The 14,555-nt window shown below is 44.2% G+C and overlaps 1 protein-coding gene across 1 annotated transcript in view; it reads left to right on the top strand.

The window, feature by feature from the left end:
- Window positions 1–14,555, top strand: part of LOC149811764 (glucose-6-phosphate 1-dehydrogenase, cytoplasmic isoform-like) — a 78,364-nt gene that overhangs the window by 9,640 nt on the left and 54,169 nt on the right. The gene's annotated exons all lie outside the window — the stretch shown is intronic.

Genomic DNA, 14,555 nt, shown 5'->3' with positions numbered 1-14,555 from the left:
TGGCACTAAGAGAATCCATCACGAATCCCCTCTGCTCTGACCATGTATCTGTTGAATCGTCATTCGAGCTTTGCACCATCCTTAATGTAACCAAATGATACCTAAATATTCAGGGAACTCGAGAGAATGAAGTCAAAAAGATCTATATCATAAATGTATTGCGTAAGGAGCTTACAAAATCCTAACAATGTTGGTAGATATGCAGAAAGGAAAAACTATCCACAAAAGCAAAGGAGTTCGCAGACTCCAAAACAAACCAACAGATACTAACTCCCCTCAGGGATGGTTAGTGAATTGTCTAAGATACTCCCCCTTGTTGCCAGTGCGCCTAAACCTATGCGGAGGAGGAGAGGGGTACAAATCTTCATTTGGGACTCCTTGCCCATGGAGGGGTGTTGTGGGTGTGTAGTGGGGCCAGTCTTTTGCATAAATCGGCGAGGCCGGAGTGTAGACCGGAGAATCAGGTGAGGGTGTGTAGGTAGGCGAAGCATTGCCCCGAGTGCCTGCTAGGTGTGGTAGTAACCCATGAGACAGAGGTAGTCCCAAAGCACCCTGGACTGAGGAAGTTGTCCTCACGTTTTTGTGCTATCGATGCCCTTCTGATGTAGCATTCTTTGAGGTGACAAGTATCTATGGTGTGCCCTGTGTAACGACCCCAACTCATGCCCGTGAAAAAGTGGTAATTTTTTTTTTTATAAATCAGTACCTAGTCGACTGACAGTCAGCTGGGGCTTGGTTCCAGCCCAGCCGGCCCAATCGGCTAGGGTCGACTGCCCCGCGGCATCAAATAAAATGTTATATTTATTTATTATTATTATTTTTTAATATACTTGTGACCCAGCCGACTGGCTGGGTCTGGCACACAGCCAAACCCAACACAATCGGCTGGGTCAGTCCTTCCAGCCTAGTCAGCTGGGGGCTGAGTGACCCACGGCTCAAAATAAATATGTTTTTTTTTACTATTTATAGGCTTCAAGGGGGTGATGCCCCCCCCTCTCCAGCCCATCTATAAGGCTGGAGAGAGAGAGTTCTCTCTTCTAGGAACTCCTTTCTCTCTTTGGTTTTTCGAAAATTATGAAACTCTTAAGTTGACTTTTTTATAATTTGATTTCAAAAGGACTCTAAGTCTCTCAAACCTTCTTAGATCCTTCTAGGAGTGTTTAAGGACTCTACTAAGAGTCCTAAACAAACATCAAAATAAATTTTCAAAATTAAATTAAATAAATTAATTAATTATTTAATGTTATATGCTATATAAATTTTCAGAAGCTCCCCAAAATTACCAAATTAACTTGTGAGGCTTCTTAACATTAATTAACTCCAATTTAAAGGTTTCTAATGAATTTAAAGTTGGAAAAATCGTTGGGCATGGATTTGAGTCTGGATCCAAGATCCAAATCTATCTAAAAAATCCAAATGGGTCTTGAGCTGGATCAAATCCAGATTAATTTGGGTCTTGGATAGAGTCCAAATCCATATTAATTTGGATCAAATCCATCAGATCTGGTCCGATCCAAATTCGGATTCGAATCGACAAACTGTTCAGTTTTTGAAAAAATGTGATTTTCGAGCTAAACGTAGCTCGAATCAAGGAAAATAAAATATTGTTACACTCAGAATTTTGAGACGCATCTAACAATATATAACTCGAATTTGGCTTCTGAAATTCGCTTGAAAATAACCCAATTTTTGCTTGAATTTAAAGGTAAAAAACAAAACTTTTTCTCACGTTTCGATTGGCTCGTTTAAGCCTTGACAACGAGACCTGGGTCAAGCCTAGACTCAAAAGCATCGGCCTAAAATCGAGAATTGAACGATTTTACTTCTATACTTAGTCAAATTTTTGAAAAAATTTCAAAATGACTAAGTGTGAAAACACACGATATTACACCCCTACCCCCTTAAAAGAATTTCGTCCACGAAATTAGAACCTACTGAATAGGTGTGGGTAGCACCAGAATCAAACATCACACGAGCCTAATGATCAACAATTAAGAAGATACCTCCGATTAGGTCAGTCTGATCATCCTGTGTGGCAACTGTATCTGCGTAAACTCGTTCGTTCGTCTTTCACTGTCGTTGTTGCTGCTGCACCTACTGCTGTTGTCCTCCCTGACCCGTCGGCCTGTTTGGACAGTAAGTCGCAATGTGCCTAGGCTACTGGCACTTGTAGCAGACTCCTCTGAACAAAGGACAAGAGCCCTGAGGATGACTCTTGTTGCACCGTCGGCACACAAGTGGCGCCTTCCCCTGCTGCTGCCCCTACGGGGTCCGCTGCCTCTTACCTCCCTATGCCTTGCCGCCCGCAGTGCTATCTCCACTAGTGCCTCTCTTTTGCGACCCATCCTTGGACCTCTCCCACTCCTCGTTCAGGACCGTCACAGACTCTATCGCCTCACTGAGAGTAGTACGTTGACTCATTATCACACGGACTCTAAGTCTATCCTTCAGTCCGCGAACGTATTTGGTTGCCCTCGCCTTATCATCAACGAATAGGTTCGGGCAATACCGCTCCAAACTCTTCAATTTGGTGGTGTAGTCCACCAGACTCATACCTCCCTAAGCTAACTCAAGGAATCGTTGTTGCATCCTCTCCCGTGCGTAAGAGGGAAAGTACGTGTCCAAAAACTCTTCCTTACACACCTCCCAGGGAATCACGCCAACTCCATCATACTTTACCTTTCGCAGGGTGTCCCACCACCTTTTGGCATCGCCCTTCAGACGGTACGTGCCAAAAGCGGTCTTCTTGTCTTTGGGGACAGGTAAGACATCAAACGCCCGCTCGGTCTCCTCCACCCAGCTCTCTGCCTCTTTTGGGTCGGCCTTCCCTGAAAACGTTGGCGGATCCAACTTCAAGAATCGCTCGTAAGTAACGTCACCAGGGTTCAGAACAACCTCGGTGGGATGGACACATCTAGATATCTACGCCGACTGCACTGTCTGCGCTGTCATAGTCTCGGTAAGTGTGTGGAGGGCATTCATCATGAAATCCCTCTGCTCCTGCCAGTCCGTGGGAGCACTAGAAGAAGTCAAAGCATGGTTGTGGCAATACATCTAAAATATGAAAGATTTGAAAAGTTATACCCCAATCGATCCTACCCTCTTAGGATTTATCTCGAATACAAATTATACAAGCATATCACAATTTCTTAATTCATATTGCAAAAATTAAGAATTACCATGAATACATAAGAAATTCACATACTTTCGTAAAAGTACCTAATAGCCTTACCAGTGAAGGAGATTGCTTTGGAGCACGAGGCACGACTTGCTAACATTCTTGGTCAGGGCTCAATTACCAAAAGAGACTTTTGACAAATAAAAGATGATATAATTAGGATTTTGTGGTGTGCTATGATGTCAAACCTGTAACGACCCCAACTCATACCTATGAAAAAGTGATATATATATTTTTATAAATCAGTACCTAGTCGACTGACGGTCGGCTGGGGCTCGGCTCCAGCCCAGCCGACCCAGTCGGTTAGGTCAGTCCTAACCTAGTCGACCGAGTCGGCTAGGGCCGACTGCCCTGCGACATCAAATAAAATGTTATATTTATTTTATTTTATTTGTTATATACCCGTGACCTAGTCGACTGGGTCTGGCACACAACCAAACCCGACCCAGTCGGCTGGGTCAGTCCTTCCAGCTCAGCCGATCGGCTGGGGGGTTGACGATGGCCCAAAACAAATATTTTTTTTTTACTATTTATAGGCTTCAAGGGGGGTGACGCCCCCACCTCTCCAGCCCATCTAGAAGGCTGGAGAGAGAGAGAGTTCTCTCTTCTAAGAACTCCTTTCTCTCTTTGGTTTTTCGAAAATTCCAAAACTCTTAAGTTGACTTTTTCATAGTTTGATTTTAAAAGGACTCTAAGTCTTTCAAACCTTCTTAGATCCTTCTAGGAGTGTTTAAGGACTCTACTAAGAGTCCTAAACAAACATCAAAATAAATTTTCGGAATTAAATTAATTAATTAATTAATTAATGTTATATACTAAATAAATTTTCAGAAGCTCCCAAAAAATACCAAATTAACTTGGGAGGCTTCTTAACATTAAGTAACTCCAATTTAAAGGTTTCTAATGAATTTAAAGTTGAAAAAATCATTGGGCATGGATTTGGATCCAAATTCGGATCCAAGATCCAAATCCATCTCAAAAATCCAAATGGGTCTTGAGATGGATCAAATCTAGATTAATATGGGTCTTTGATAGAGTCCAAATCCATATTAATTTGGATCAAATCCATCAGATCTATTCCAATCTAAATCCGGATCTGAACTGACAAACTGTTCAATTTTTGAAAAAATACGATTTTCGGGCCAACCGTAGCCCGAATCAAGGAAAATAAAATATCATTACGCTTAGAATTTTGAGACACATCTAATGATATATAACTCGGATTTCACTTCTGAAATTTGCTTGAAAATAACCTGAATTTTGCTTGAATTTAAAGGTAAAAAATAAAGCTTTTTCTCACGTTTCGATTGGCTCGTTTAGGCCTTGACAATGAGACTTGGATCAAACCCAGAGTCAAAAGTATTGGCCTAAAATTGAGAATCGAACGATTTTACTTCTATACTTAGTCAAATTTTTGAAAAAATCTCAAAATGACTAAGTGTGAAAACACGCAATATTACACCTTGCTTCTCCACAAAAGACACACTCCTCTTGGACATCCAGGGGGCCTTTCACCTCTGATGTGCCTGGTGCGGCATGCCGGTTAACCAGTACATGCGACGGTACACGACTGTCCTCTCGACAATGCACTGCTGCCCATGTCGCGGCTAAAGGTGCTTGGTAGATGACCGGATGTGCAAAACCCCAAGCATCAATAAAAGTGGGTGGGGGCTGCCTGTTAGCTCAATAGTACGACCAAGATGTAATACCTCCACTCTTTTCCACGATGGGACCCCTACCCCTTACTGAGCGGCCACGCGTCTTACGCGTGCCACTGTTCTGGCCATTTTTTGCCCTCGTGGAGGGTCAATATCTTTAAACTTGGTTAACTCTCGGCATGAGCCCAACCTAGCCCAGTCGGCTCGAACCAGGTTCGGGTTCCACCCTTGCGACACAAGCATTTCTTATTTCAATAATATAAGAAGATTTCATCATTTACTTCTCAGCACAATAAAAAAAATACCTTTTAGCGCACCACATCGGTGCAACAGACAAGACACGTGCACCGAGGCACGAGCCTTTAAAGACCTACACTTAGAATCGTCATCCAGCGTGACTGTCTCCGAGGTAGTGAAAAATTGCATACGAGGACAATGGTAGAACACTTCTAACATATATTTATATATATATGCTTTTAACTTAAGGACGCAGTTTTGCGTATCCTTGTCCATTTAATTTATGTCATTTACTTTGTCGTTGCGTTGTTAAGTGCATAGGCTATTGTTTACACATTTATTTAGTCGATGTACGGTTTCGTACCTCGTGCACTGCATACATAATTTATTTAACTCGATGTGTGGTTTCGCACATCGAATCTTGCTTTACGTTATTTACTTTATCATCACACTATTACGTGCACACGCTACTGTTTACATATTTTATTTAGCCGAGGTATGGTTTTATACCTCGTGCATTATTTATGCATTTATTTAGCTGAGGTACAATTTCGTATCTCGTGCACTGCTTACATATTTATTTAGTCGAGGTACGGTTTCGTACCTCGTGCATTGCTTACGCATTTATTTAGATGAGGTACGGTTTCATACCTCGTGCACTGCTCACGCAATTTATTTAACTTGATGTGTGGTTTCGTACATCAAGTCTTGCTTTATACATTGTCGCCGCGGTGTAATGTGCACATGCCTACGTTTTGTGATATATGTATTATATATACATATATACAACCTTATAAGGTACATAGTGTTGCGTACTCTTTCCTACCCTTTACTACGCCTGCTTTTAAAGACGCGAATTTGTGCATGTGCGTCAAATGTTTAAAGGAATGAGATTTCTCGTGAGATTCCAATATTTGAAATGTGCGTGGTTTTAAAAAGCAAAAATTGTAACGCCCCAAAATTTCAACTTGTGATTTTGAAAATATTGATGAAAAACCTTTTAAAGATTAAAGTTTTTACTTTTAAAAATCTACAGCGGAAGCAATTTAGAAAGGAGCACAAGTTAACAAATTGTGGGCACGTTAGCCATAAAATCATCATCATCCATAAAACAGTTACTTAGAGTAAGTGCAGAACAAAACCATAGTTTATTAATAGAATTTTTCAGTTTATTACAAAGTGAGCATTTTTCTCATAATCCAAAAATCTAAAGAAACTCAAAACTCAGAGCCAAGATGCCAGCAAAAAGAAGGAAAATCTTGAGCAATGTTGCATCGCGTCATCGGCCGCCTATAAAGTCCTACTCGTCACCTGCCCATGAAATGAGTCAGTTTCATAACAAACTAGTAGGTACACGAATAAACAATGTAGAATAAAATAAAGCAAGACATTAATGAGATAAGCAGTTTATTTCATTAAAAGCAATAAGTACAATGTGTAATCTATTCTAGCAGGTGAAACAATTGCAAAGATCTATTGTCTTGAAACAGATATACCAACAACATTGCAAGTAGTATAAATCTCAATCATCTACAACTATTATGAAAGGGATATTCTTTAAGTTCTGATATTAACTGGCTTGTAGGTACGCACAGATGCGAAACGTAGAAACAACCGAGACCGATCTGGGGGTTTATTATGTCAAGTGTTTTTCATTAACCCGGATAGCTGACTGAGTTCGCTCCTAAGGGGATGGTCAGTGACCAAGAGAGTAAATTCTCAAAGGCATTCATGGCTCATGGATGCATCCAACTTCTGCAGAAGTACCTGATAGTTACCACCTAAGATAATTTATGGTAATCTCAAATCCCCTAACTTCGATGATCGGGGAAGCCGAGTCTTTTTCCCATAAGGTGGTTGTTAACAACCTATCCATCAGAGTTTTTGTACCATCCATCATCTTCCTTGATAAAACCGTGAAGGTCGAATGGGAACGACGGGGGTTTCTTAACCGTCGTCCCATTCTATATGCTCTGGTCTGCTAGACCCACTCGAGCATCTTGCCTGCGAAGGCGAGTTGTCACCATTTATGTGATCTCAGCATTGTGCCATATGCACGCTTCGAGGTTGCCACAACCTTATCATCCAAACATCGTAACACCAATGTAACGTACTTATCCAAAAGTATGACCATACCTGCATAAAGGTACGACTACGATGAGAGAGAAACATTTAATATATTGAAATTCATTTGTTTCATACATGACATGCATTGCTCTTTGAGTATTTGGCCTATGGAGGCGAACATCATTATTTTCACTTATTTTAAGAGTGTGCTCATTGCACTCAAGGTACGGCTACAATAGAGGTTATGGGTTTCTCGAAGGATAACCTCACACAATTTTCGTATAACTTAAAAGCAGTAATATACTTGGCATGCTCAAACACTACGAAACAGGAAATCTTAAACAGGTCTTGAGATCGCCGTGGATCCAATCATTCCTTCTGAGTATCTGACTCGGGGTACAATTAGTTGCATCTAGCAACGCATAAATAGATCACAAGCTTTATAAGCAGAATTTTGTTCTCGACAAGTCAGCCTTGCACAAGGAAGCACCTCCTCTCGAGCTTTTAGTGCTTGCACACAATTTCGCACCTTTCTAAAAGGCAGAAAATACGGTACGCGCACCTGCACACCCTACGAGTCTTGTCCAACAAGATCCAACATGTAATAACAAACAAAGCATCTACAGTGCAATCACAATAACGAGCAAGTACAAAAACACAGTAATAGGAATCACTGTAGAAATGGGCCTACCCATATAAAATACATCAAGCATGTAATTTAGAAGAGTAAGAACGAGGAAATACAAAACAGGCAATCATAAGTTATATTGCTCTACATGTACGCATGTATAAAATATCAATTATTCTATCTCAGAATCCTTATACTATATTTAATTCATCCAAAATCCTTGTGCGACTTTCCCCTACCTCGAGAGGTTGTGTGGCTACGTGTGCCTACGAGTCTAGGTGATACGGGGCTCGGGCCGCGGAGCACGAACGAGACCCGTTGCATAAATCTGCAAAAGTATGAAAACTTAGAAGGTTGCAGCCATACTAAAGAACAAACAGGGATAGGGGCGCAACCCCTGCCCACCATTCTACTGGTTACCCTAAGAAGGGGGCAGTGGCAGGGCTTGCCCTGCCGACGGAGAGCATGAGCGGCAGGGGCCGAGGCCCCGGTCATACAACATGTGACGAGTGGCAGGGGCCAAGGCCCCTGTTTACCAGGAAAGTATTGAACAGCATGGGCCCAAGGCCCCTGCCTGACAAAACAGCGAACGACAGGGGCCGAGGCCCCTGCCTAACAAAACAGTGAACGACAGGCCCCTGTCTGACAAAACAATAAACGACAGAAAGGGTGGGGGGGGGGGGAGGGGAGATGCGACAGGGGGGTCGTTGTTCCCCTGCCACCCTTCTGGTAGGCACAGAGGGAGCGGCAGGGTCCGCTGTCCTCCTGTCGTCCTCCCAGCGAGACAACAGAGGGAGAGGCAGGGCATAGCAAGGGGTCGCTGGCCTCCCGCCGACGAGCCAACAGGGAGAGGGAGGGCGCGGCAGGGTCGTGGGCCTCCTGCCGGCCTCCCGACGAGCCAACAGAGAGATGGAAGAGAGGGAGGGCGCAACAGGGGTCGTGGGCCTCCCAACGACGCAACAGAGAGGGAGGAGAACAAGAAGACATGGGAGGAGGAGAAGAATAAGAAAAGAGAAAGGGTGTACTTGGGAGGGTGTAAAACCCGCTAAAAAAAAAATTGGACCCGGGCCGGGTCGGGTCCGGACCCGACCCGGGCCCCTCTTCATTAGGGTTTTAATAACCCGACTCAGGAAGAGGATTTTAAATCCTCTTCCCGAGCGCCGCCCCCCTTCCACCTTCGATTTCGGGGAGATTAGGGGAAACCCATCGGGGTTTCCCCATTCATCGCCCCCCCTGAGGCTTTTAAAAGCCCTGCAGGGGGCGGGGGAGGGCACACAGCCTTCGCCCCCAGCACGCCGCCCTCGATTGACGCCTCCAGAGTTGCCAGCCACCTCACCTCCTCCCCTTCCAGGTACGCCCTCTATCTCAGTCTCCTCCTCCCTCTTCTCCCCATCCCATCTCCCTCTCTGTCACCTCGCCAGGACGCCGGCAAGCGGCGCACGGCCCCTGCCGCGCCCTCCCACCTTCCTCCTTGCCTTTGGAGACCCGACAGGGGGCCTACAGGGCCCCTATCGTCCCCTTCCCTCTTTTGGGGGTTCCCCGGAGTGCCGGCAGGGGGGCCAAGGGCCCCTACGACACCCCTTCGCCCCGATCTCTCTCTCTCTCTCTTCGGCAGGGGTTTGTCCCCCTGCCATCGTCCTTTCGTCGGACGGCAGGGGCTCGGCCCCTGTCGATTCGCTGTCGTCGGCAGGGGTGCGACCCCTGCCGTCTCTGTGTTGTCGGCAGGGGAGCGACCCCTGCCGATTCGTTGCTGTCGGCAGGGGCTAGCCCCCTGCCGATTCGCAGTCGTCGGCAGGGGTGCGACCCCCTGCCGTTTCAGTGTGGTCGGCAGGGGAGCGACCCCTGCCGATTCGCTGTCGTCGGCAGAAGTGCGACTCCCTGCCGTTTCAGTGTGGTCGACAGGGGAGTGACCCCTGCCGATTCATTTCTGTCAGCAGGGGCTAGCCCCCTGCCGATTCGCTGTCGTCGGCAGGGGTGCGACCCCCTGCCGTTTCAGTGTGGTCGGCAGGGGAGCGACCCCTGCCGATTCGTTGCTGTCGGCAGGGGCTAGCCACCTGCCGATTCGCTGTCGTCGGCAGGGGTGCGACCCCCTGCCGTTTCAGTGTTGTCGGCAGGGGAGCGACCCCTGCCGATTCGTTGCTATCGGCAGGGGCTAGCCCCCTGCCGATTCGCTGTCGTCGGCAGGGGTGCGACCCCCTGCCGTTTCAGTGTGGTCGGCAGAGGAGCGACCCCTGCCGATTCGTTGCTGTGGACAGGGGCTAGCCCCCTGCCGCTTCGCTGCCGCTTTAGTGTGGTCGGTAGGGGCTACCCCCCTGCCGATTCGTTGTTGTCGGCAGTGGCTAGCCCCCTGCCACTTCGCTGCTGTCGGCAAGGGTGCGACCCCTGCCGCTTCAGTGCTGTCTGCAGGGGCTCGCCCCCTGCCACCTCATTATGTTTGGCAATGGCTCTTTCTCTGCCACCTTGCTGTTTTCGGTAGTGGCTCGTCCCTGTCGCCTAAACCTACCCATGTCCTCGTCGCACCATTAATTATATTAGCAAAATTGAATATTTAACACTCTTGCCTATTTACGCAATAAGCTCCGTTCGTGCTCCGTGGCCCGACCCTCGTATTATCCTCTCGCGTAGGCGTACGCAGCTGCACGACATCCCAAGGTAGGGTAAAGTCACACAAGGGGCAATAAGATCTAATTAAGTTGAAATAATTAAAATGTCTATGCTAGTTGTACTTAGATTTATACTGCTTTTGCTTGACTTATTATTCTTGTCTCCATGTTTATGAGTCGAGGTACGGTTTTACTCTTCGAGTATTAATTTGTGTATTTGCTTATGTGTTGAAGGTGGTTTCGCACTTTTTGCAATACTTATGCCCTAAATTGCTTGCATATATACTTGCCTGTACCTTTCTATGGGTGGATGTACAATTTCATTATTCGATTATTATTTTGCGTAGTTGTTTATGAATTTGAGGTGTGGTTTCGTATTTCTTGAAATACATATGCCCTTGTTTGTTTGCATCCATTTTTGCCTGCACGTTTCCTTTGAGTGGGGTATGACTTTGTGTCTCGTGTATTACTTATGACCTTATGTGTTTGCCTATCTAACTGGTCAAGGTATGGTTTTGGTACCTCGTGTATTACTTATGTGCTTTTCCCTCGATGTGCGGCATCGCAAGTCGAGAGTTGTTTGTTGACATGTTATAACCTGCATATGCTCACACTCATGGTAAATATGTACTTACATAAATATAGTCTTGTGCCTATCCTGTTATCACCTGTTTTCAAAACACTAAAAGTTGCACTTGTGCACTATAGTTCTTTTAAAGAGGATTTCCTTCTGCAAACCCAGGGCTCTTCAAAATGCACAACTTTTGCAAAGTATGATTAAGTCTTGCAGGATTGCGAAGTCACATTTGGCCCCTCCCAAGTCCACACACTTGGGAGAAATGTTTTATAACCTTGATTCATGTTGCGGCTCAATTTGAATAACCCCGATCAGGGGCATGAGCATATGTATGAGTGAGGTTCTGTTGAAGGACCCATTCTTTATTTATCAATCTAGTGTCACATGTCGATACTAAGATAAATTTTGGATGTAAGATTGATATTGTTGTGCCTTGCGTGAATGACTTAATGTGACATTATGGCTTTTAAGGATGAATCGTGCCAATTGAGCACTCCTATATTCTTTGGATCGCTATAAAGTTGTGTGTTGGGTATTCCTTTTGAGAAGCCCACATACCTCCCTGGTTCAGTATAGCGTACTTTTAGACATGCACAACATGTTAAGTACTTTGTTGATCGGACGAGAGATCCGAGATGACCTTGCATCATGAAATGTGAAAAATGTTGTTGAATTGAATTCAAGACTTATCTTGTCAGGCTGTGTTGTATTAATTCTTTTGCAGATAATATCTGTTGGGGTTTCTTTTGTGGAACCATTTCCCTTTCATCGTAGTCGTACTTTTTGACAAGTACGTCTTCTTACGTTGCGATGATTGGATGAGTAGATAAATGGCAACCTCGATGAGTGCAAATAACAAAATGTTGTGATCACCTAAATAAGTGATGTTTTCGCCTTCACGGGCAAGATACTCGAATTGGTCGAAAGGCCCGAGTATGTAGAATGGGTCTTCGGTTAACTACCCCTGATGTACTCATTCGAATCGCTGACTCCTGTCAGGAGAGAGGACAGGAAGGTACAAAACTTCGATGGACAGGCCATTAATGGCAGTTACGAGCAAAAGACTCGGCTTCCCCAGTCATCGGAGTTAGGGGAATGGGACTACCATAATTATCCTAGGTGGTAGCTCTCCATGTTTGGGATGCATCCATTGTTTATGCTGCTTTGGGGATTTCTCTCTTGGTCACCGACCGTCCCCTTAGGTGCGGACTCAGTCAGATATCCGGGTTATCATAAAATACATAGCATAATAAACCCTCGGATCAGTCTAGGCTGTTTCTAGAGTCGTGCCTTGTGCGTACCCGCTTGGCCAGTTAATATCGAAACATAATTTAAATCCGATCACACAATGTGTTCAGTTATGCACGTATGAAAGTTATAGGGTACAACAGGTTCAATACTTATGGAATTGTGTGTGTGGTTGATGAAGCATTGTATTTTGCTAGTTAACTTTCTTGTGCAGTGCTTTGCTTGTAATAATTAGCCTACTTGTGCCAGTAAAATGCTTGTAATAATTTTAACATTGTGTTCATGATAGTTGCTCTGTGAATCTGTTGAAATTAAATTGCTATATAATTGCCTGTCTACTTGACATATTAAATTATTCTGCTTAATTATGTTCAATATTGTCATGTCTGTGCACCTACCAGTTTTTAGTGAAACTGACCCATTTTATGGGCAGGTTTTGGATAGGTAATACAGTCTGCGATTGCACGATGGTGTGATGAGGTCAAGATAGAGCTCTTTCCTTGACGTTTCGCTCCTGAGGACATGTTGGTAAATTTGGTATAAAGTGTGTTTCAAAATTTCTCTTTTATTAAACCGTGAGTTAATAAAACTATTTTAGTAAGCTTCTTTTTTGTTTCAACAAACGAATTCTCAATTATTGAAACTCTGTTTCTAAACCATTTGATTTCAATGGTTGTGCGGTATTTGACAAAAGGAAAGTTTACGCTGTAATGTGCTCAAGATCCATTGACTTGTGGTTTTAAAAATATCATTTTCCGCTGAAGTATTATTTAAACTCTGATTATTGTATGATTTCAAAGCTTTCTAAACTTTTCTAAAAAGTTACAAGTCCTGGATTTTTGGGGCGTTACAGAGGGGATCGGTGGCGTCGTCGGTCGGCGCGCGCAAGGAACGAGAGTGGAAGAGATAAGGAGACTCGATAGGGAGGGGAGGGGGAACGCAGGGAGGTGAGGCGTCCCCTCCCCTTGCGTGCTCTTAAAGGCACGAGGAAGGCGCCAATTCGGGAAACCCCAAAGGGGTTTCCATTTTTGCAGAGGGAGGGAGAGGGAAAGCGGAACGGGCGGGGTGCGACGCACAGGGGAGAGGATTTTTTAAAAACCCTCACCCTTGCGTCAGGTTTTACAACCCTAACGGGCCCGGCCCCGACCCGAGTCCGAAACTTTTTTTTTTAACGTGGGTTTTACAAAAACGAACACTTGATGGTTGCTTATTCTCAACCAAGCTTTTTCCTCAAACCTACGTGGCAAGAAGAGGTACATACGAACTTTGTTCGATATCCGAATGACTCGGATACCCCTAGCCAAGAATACGGGGAGTTGAGACTTTCTATCTAAAGTTGGGATTTCTTCTAAGAAACCAATACCCCTTTTTATCATTGCGGTACCATCAGACATGTGCAATATGTGGGTACTACGATAAATGGATGAGAGGTTCATGGTGACCTCGTAACATACAATTGCAAAATGTTAAAAAGGAAAATCACATAAATGGTGATGATCGCCTTCACAGGCAAGATGCTCGAGTTGGTTTGAAAGACCAGAGCATGTCGAATTAAACTAAAATGGTTACATCATTTCTTTCACAACACAATTGAGTTGGGGTTTCTTTTGGAGAAACTGATACCCCTCTCATCATAGCGGTACTATCAGACATGCATGACATGTTAGTATTACGATGATTGGATGAGAGGTTTATGGTAATCTCGTAGCGTGCAAATGTACAATGATGAAAGAGAAATCACATAAATAGTGATGATCGTCTTCACAGACAAGATACTCAAGTTGGTTTGAAAAACCAAAGCATGTAGAATAAGTTGTCAGTTAAAATAAAACCTGACATACCTATTCGTCTCTTTGGTTCCGTCAATGGAGAGGATGAGATGATACAAAAACTCCGATGGACATGTTAACAACTACATTCCTCGAGCAAATGACCCGGTGTCCCCAATTATCGGAGTTAGGGAACTGAGCTACAAAAAATTATCCTAGGTAGGTCCCAATGAATTTTGTAGAAGTATGGATGCATCCTCTTGAACAAGTGACTTATTGGGAATTCTCTCTCGATCATAGGTCGTCCTCTTAGGAGCGGATTCAGTTATTTTTTGGGGTATCAAAATACATAAAATAACAAACCCCCGGGCAATCTTAGTTGTTTATATGTTTCTTCTGTGCGTACCCACAAAACAGTTAATATAGAAACAATGTTATCATGCTCATTTCACTTATGTTAAATTGCATATCACGAATGGAACTACGCATGTGTTAGTCTTATTTTGAATTGTTATATCTATGCACATACCAGATTTTTATCGATCTGACCCCATTTCATGGGTACATGTGATGATTGGGTTGGTACGGCA

This window comes from Nuphar pumila, chromosome 17, assembly GCF_984573655.1.
Source record: "Nuphar pumila chromosome 17, dmNupPumi1.hap1.1, whole genome shotgun sequence".
In the NCBI taxonomy this organism is placed as follows: domain Eukaryota; kingdom Viridiplantae; phylum Streptophyta; class Magnoliopsida; order Nymphaeales; family Nymphaeaceae; genus Nuphar; species Nuphar pumila.
This window is presented reverse-complemented; position numbering and strand designations above follow the sequence as displayed.